Genomic DNA, 6,365 nt, shown 5'->3' with positions numbered 1-6,365 from the left:
TCCCTTTACAATAGAGATTTTCAGGAGGTGAGAGCCATGTTTACAGAGGTCCTGGATAGGGCTCTCAGCTTTGTTTTAGACATCCAATATATCTTTAGCACTCGGTAAAACCATTTAAAATGTACACAGTCTAAACCACTGAAACAGCCTAACTGTTAAAGTGGCTATATAAATATATATAAAGCTTATTCAATGGAACTATGTAAATGAATGAAATTTTAAGAGACAGAAAGTGTCCTAAAATCTAACATCAAACTGTTAATGATAAGGAATAAAGCTCCAAGATAAATGTTTAGTTGTCCTTTGAGAACAGTTGTTGCAATATACCAGTTTCATCCTGCTGAATGTTTGTATCTCCATGTGTGACCTGAGACACCTTCTAGCTCCTTTATCTACATGACCTTTGCTTTGAGCCAGGTGATTCAACCCTCCCTCAATATGGAAACTCCAGACTCTATGAAATATCACGAGAAATAACTTCTCTGTATGTTGATGAAGTGTTTTTTTTCTCAGAACGCAGGTAAAACAGATTGCCAATTCTGCTTTTTTCCCCAATAAACTATGTTTATTATGCCAATTCTAATTACCATGCAATCTAATGGTTTTAAGGCTTATATTTTCCACATCACTGGACATCACAAACATGAAAGCATTTTATACTGTCATTATACATCAATGTTTGCACTTGGTTATACATATATACAGAAATTATTCACACATCTTAACCTTGCTATTTCCTCCTTTCAAACCAACATAATTTTACTGTGAAAGCAGCTTTTTAATAAATGGTATAAGAAATACAGCAAGGCACACATTTTTTAAAAACTTTTTTTCTCATTACCACCTCAAGAAGCATAAAAAAACAAAATGTTGTACTTAATTCAGTAGAATGTCAAAAGTTCCTAATATACAACACTATGTAGTTGTTTCTTGAAGTGTTGCATAGATTAAATTTAAAATGAAATAAATAAAATGGCATTATTATAATTGCTTAACTTTTAGATGTATTGAATCAGGAGGACTAATGACTTCTTTTTGCTGCAATCAAACAAAATTGTCATTTTAAACATAAAATAGTTTCAATAAACATATGCATTATACATATAAATATTAAATTTGATACACGAAATAGGGGAATACTGACAAGTACAGTTCTGAAAAGAATCAGACTGAGTATGAATTCTGTGGAACTGCAAAACTTTAGAGAACATAATAGGTGACAAATAATAAAGAAACATCCAGTTTCAGAAGGGCAGGTCATTAGAGGTAGCTTGGGAGAGGAATCCATAAGAAAGCAAATGGCTTTGCTACAATACAAAATGTTCACTGAAATAGGACTAGCATATGCAGCCTGATCACAAAGCCAACATGGACAAATCACATTTGGAAAGAAAATTTATCTCGGGAGTCAGTATAATGAAAGGCAGTGATACAATGGAATTCGAGGTCATCCCAGGGTTTACAGGATGAACCCGCACCTGAATTGCAGCCAAGGTTCTAAAAGGAAAGAAAAAAAGTAATAGCATGTTACATAAAATACAGTTTTATTTACAAAACACAAACTCTTCCAGAACAACTGTACATAGCTATTATACAATCACATGCCAAAGCCTTTAATTCACAAGCATATAGTAAGTGAACAATGATTTTTAACTGCCTGAGGTACAAGTTAGTCTAAAAAATGTCTTTGTATCGATGTAGAAAATGCATTGATTTTTTGAAGACTTCATTTCAAAAGAAACAAGGGAAATCATCAAATCTGACCTTTTCCCTAGATCCTGTCCATATACTTACCTACGAACTTACCTTCAGCACATTCAAAGGCAGAACAATCAATAATAAATATGAATTTGCTAAAGCTGAACAACAAAGTGCAGCATTTAGCCAGCCATCACTTACGTATGCATCTCAAATGAGATTTCATTATAAAAAAGGAAGATGGTTGTCAGAGAAGTGGTCCTTGAACAGAAACATGAATGTCTTCACTGTATTTTAAAATTATAACTAACTGTGCAGACAAATCTAGTGCCAGTAATGAGTTAAATTTTCATACTATATCCAGCTTGGAGTTTAGGGTTAAACTATTCATCAAAGAGCAGAGGCTTATGATGAGGATTATGAAGAAATAACTGTCAGAATACAGCTAAAAGATTAGTGCAAAGTACATCTCTTAGGCATTTCCTAGGAGGCACTCCAGACATGCATTATATGCCTTCCAAATTAAGCAGACATATCTGGATCTATCCAGTTACCTTCTCCTTTGATCTTATTTGCTGTAACTGACCCTTCTATATTTATGAAAAATGTGCACTTACATGAAAATGGTGAAAACATAACAGTAAGTTTAGAAATCAGTGTAAAAATGTACATAACAAGGAAGACCCTATTACATTTGCTCTTGGAAACTTCAGTGTGGGTTTTAATTAGATCTATAGTGAGAAAAGTCTCCCTGGTAGGCTGTACCTGCCTACCATCCACAGATGATGATATAAAATAGCTATTTACCATCTACAAACTTTGTTTTAAAGTTAACTGATTACATTTGCTGCTACACAGAACTAGAATGCCATGACTAGGTTGTAAACAAGATAAGGAAAACACTTGTTTCAGATGCCTTATTAAATCTGCAAAGAAATTTGGTAAGAAAGATTTAGGCCACTCATGCAGCCCATTTTCTAGATTTAAATGATATATTAGGTTCTGTGTAGTGTAAGCCTCATATGATATTTTTCTATGTAAAAACCACCTTTGCATTTATCACAGTGATTCTCAACCAGAGGGTTGCAGCACCATGAGGTGCCTTGAGATCTTTTTAAGGGTGCCTAACAATGTTAGCACTATTAGATGTGCAAACATTATTTACAAGATAAACTCAAAAATGTCAAATAAGAATTTATAGCATTAAAACATTCTGATCTGTTGTGGTCTTTCTGAATTCTTTGCAACAGAATTGCTTTATTGCTTTTCCTGTCATCAAAAATCAAGTGAAAATTAAGAGCTGGCCATTTCCAAGGGGTGCCTCAGGTCTAAAAAAGGTTGAGAACCGCTGATGTATCTGTACACTTGATCTGTGGATCTCAAAGCACTATTCACTGGAGGATGTAAACATCACAACTCCCCTCTGTTGTTCTTATTTTTCACAGTTAAAGAAACTGAGGCAGAGAGGCATTAAATGATCTGCTTAAAGTCATACAGCAAATCTGTGGCAGAGCTGGGAATAGCAATTAGATAATCTGACTAGCAGTCCTGTGCATCAGCCCTCTTTTCCCCCTGGGTTCTTCCTGATTACAGTAAATTGCAGGATGTTTTGACTATGCCTAAGGACTGTTGGGTAAAACCACTTTATTTTCCTTAAACCCAAGTAATATATTTTTCTCAATTTAACTTAAGTTTAAATTACATAGTCTCTACTAAAAGGAAGGAAATAACTTTTATGACTTATTTGTGGCTATAGCAGATAACACGGTCTAATGCATTTCCCAGAAAAATACGCTCTGAACATCACATAAGTCCCCCTTAATGTATTGATCCCTGCACACTGAATATATGACTATGAATCCTGATCCCACTGGTGAGTCATGGGTCAGAGTGACAGCAAAAGACTGCATGATCTCATATGCAGAGAGGTTGTTCTTTCAAGCTGTCACCTCCTTGAGAAACAAAATCAGCATAGCTTTATAAACGGTTCTGCTGAAGAACTATATATTGGCTCATATAGTAGAATAATCAGTTCTGATAGAGGTATTTTTGAAGCTGCTTATGGAATTGCTGTTTCTTTCCCTTAATGGTCAGTTTAACAGCACACTGATAAAGAACGAGATTGCAACTTAGATACATTTGGCAAAAAATATATTTTCTCCACTATTGCTTTTTATATTCCTATATACTGCAAATGCAAATACTGACTAAAATAGTATAAAATTAGTCAAGCTACATTAGCAAGTATGCCTTTCGTCACCTTTGCATACTGAATATGTTTTTAGGATGTACATATACGATAGGATTTTTTTTTTCTAAGTATTGCAGCTACACATGGAATTACACATTTTAATGAGCTTACAGCACAGGTGCTACAGGAAAAAATAATGGTGTTTGCCATTTATCTTTCAAATTAAATAATGTGTTTTTAAATAGTAACTTTTTTCATAATACACTTATGGGAACAACATTTATCTGTCACATTTTAAAAGATGTATTAGTAATAAATGTAAATTACCTTTGGAAAATCAGTAATTAGGCTCATCAAAAAATAAACAATCTGCCACCAAAAAGATAATCTTTAGCATAGTTAAGTATAATAACTGTTATTTGAATAAGTTAACAAATTAGGATAGATTGCTTCTGTAATTCACTCCCCATAGCATGAGAGATGAAGTTATAGCACCAAGCTCTGGAGGGGGGGGGGAAGGGAGTTCAGACTTCAGCAATACCATATCTGGCAGTAGAGGCATTCATTTTTTCCCTTACTTAAGATATAGAATACATCTTAGGGCCTTGCAAGAGGAAATAATAAAATATATAAGTGTCAAGGAAGTAGTACTATATAACAATTAACAAACAAGAAATAAATATCTTAGTAAATATAGAGTGGAATGTAATAAATGATTATTTTTACTATTTTAAATAAACCTCTTTCCTTCAGCAAAAAATAAAAATACAACATGACAACCTGAAAGAGACATGTATATTCTCTGCATTTCCTTTCACTGTATTATGTGGGTATAGAAATACCTCTATTCCTTATACTCAAGCCTTGTCCTCAGGCTTGATTAACTGTATGTTACCATAGCCAAGTTTTATGAAACCACAGCTGGCTACCATACTAGTGTCTGTGACGTCCTTAAAGTGGATGACAAATTTAGGCAATGGTTTGAGATCCTCAGATGAAAAGTACTATAGAAGTGCAAAGCTCTATTACTAGAACTGTAAGTGAAAAAAGGGGCAAGATCAAGCCACTTGGTGTGGTCCATAAGGTTTTTCATGTCGATACAATAAAAAAAAGACAGAAATTGACAAAATGAACAATTCAGTCAAGGATGCATTGCATTTATGTTTACTGTACAAATTTATGTTTACTGTATGTTTATCACTTATAAACTTCAGACTTTTGTTCTCACTTCAATTTTCATGTAGATACTTCCCTATATAGCTAACCTTTTTAATATAATATACATATAATTCTTGATTATAAACTATTTTCTATCATTTTTGTAATTTCCCAGTTGATGTCAGTTGCTTCTCCAATTGTTTTGATGTGAATAGTGTCACTAACTAGTAGATGTACATAGAGATTTAATTTAAATATTAAATTAATTGGCAACTGACAGCTGTTCAAGAAATATCCTTTTCTCTAATACAATTCAAATATAATACAGTGCTACTAAAATGCATATGTGCATGCAAAGGAAAATGTCAGAGTAAAGATCCATATCAAGAATTTTTTATTAGGCATATAGTATGTATGTGTATGCAGAAAATCATGAGGATATAGGCAATAAGAAAATTATAGTGATATAATTTAAAGATTAGAGCATGAAAAAGGTAATGTACAACAAAAAATCTTGTTTTATATATAAAAACTCAGATTCCTTGCTCCAGAACTACAGCACAACTCAGAAATGGGGTGAAAAGATGGAATTTGCAGTCCCCTAAACCTTGGTCACTGTGTACCAGTGGCTTCAAGAGGACAATATGATAGGTAGGGATCAGTGAGATTTAAGGAAGCCCCAACAATGCTTACTTTCTTCCTGGCGCATCAGTAGCAAGGAGGAAAATGGTGTAGGAGCTATTATGCTGCTGGAGAATCTCCCTACACTTGAGGAGCTCCTCCTCACATAGCAAACTGCTGGTTTTACAGCTACGTTGAATAAATCGTGACTGACAAAACAGCTGTGGTACATACCAGGATCTGTCCTATATAATGCTTTCTATTCCTGGATTTCAGACTAAATTTAAAACACAACAATACTTTTTATTAGGGATTTATGTGAACCAGAAACCAAGAAATGAACTCCTTTAGATTTCAGCAAAGTTTGGAGTTGAATTATTCATCTTAGGTTCACCTTTACTCTTTATATTCCAAAATGTATATTACAACATAGATAGAGGCAAGTAATATTGTTCTTGTAACCTCACTCTTTACCTTTTTTAGTATATGAATTTTGCTAAGGAACCATATAGTTCTTTACTTGTTATAAATAACCTGGTGTGTGAAATTTTTCTTAGTCTGGTAATTTTAAGGGCACCTATACACATGGCCAATGCCTGTTGTGACGCATTGTAATTAGAACATGTCAGAGCAGACTCGATTGTTCTAATCAGAACATTCCACCAGCCCTGGCATCACATGTATTCAGTATCCTCAT

At 33.9% G+C, this 6,365-nt stretch overlaps 1 protein-coding gene across 6 annotated transcripts in view; it reads right to left on the bottom strand.

The window, feature by feature from the left end:
- Window positions 1–549: 549 nt before the first annotated feature.
- The window catches only part of AKAP6 (A-kinase anchoring protein 6), a 471,560-nt gene continuing 465,744 nt past the window's right edge, over window positions 550–6,365 (bottom strand). For all 6 annotated transcript variants that reach the window (XM_059723036.1, XM_059723037.1, XM_059723034.1 and 3 more), the window contains one exon: window positions 550–1,497. The gene's annotated coding sequence lies outside the window, so the exon portion shown is untranslated. The remainder of the gene's footprint in view (window positions 1,498–6,365) is intronic.

The sequence above is a fragment of the Alligator mississippiensis genome, chromosome 2, assembly GCF_030867095.1.
Source record: "Alligator mississippiensis isolate rAllMis1 chromosome 2, rAllMis1, whole genome shotgun sequence".
Taxonomy (NCBI): domain Eukaryota; kingdom Metazoa; phylum Chordata; order Crocodylia; family Alligatoridae; genus Alligator; species Alligator mississippiensis.
Note: the sequence above shows the minus strand (reverse complement) of the source record. Positions and strands in the feature narration are given on the sequence as shown.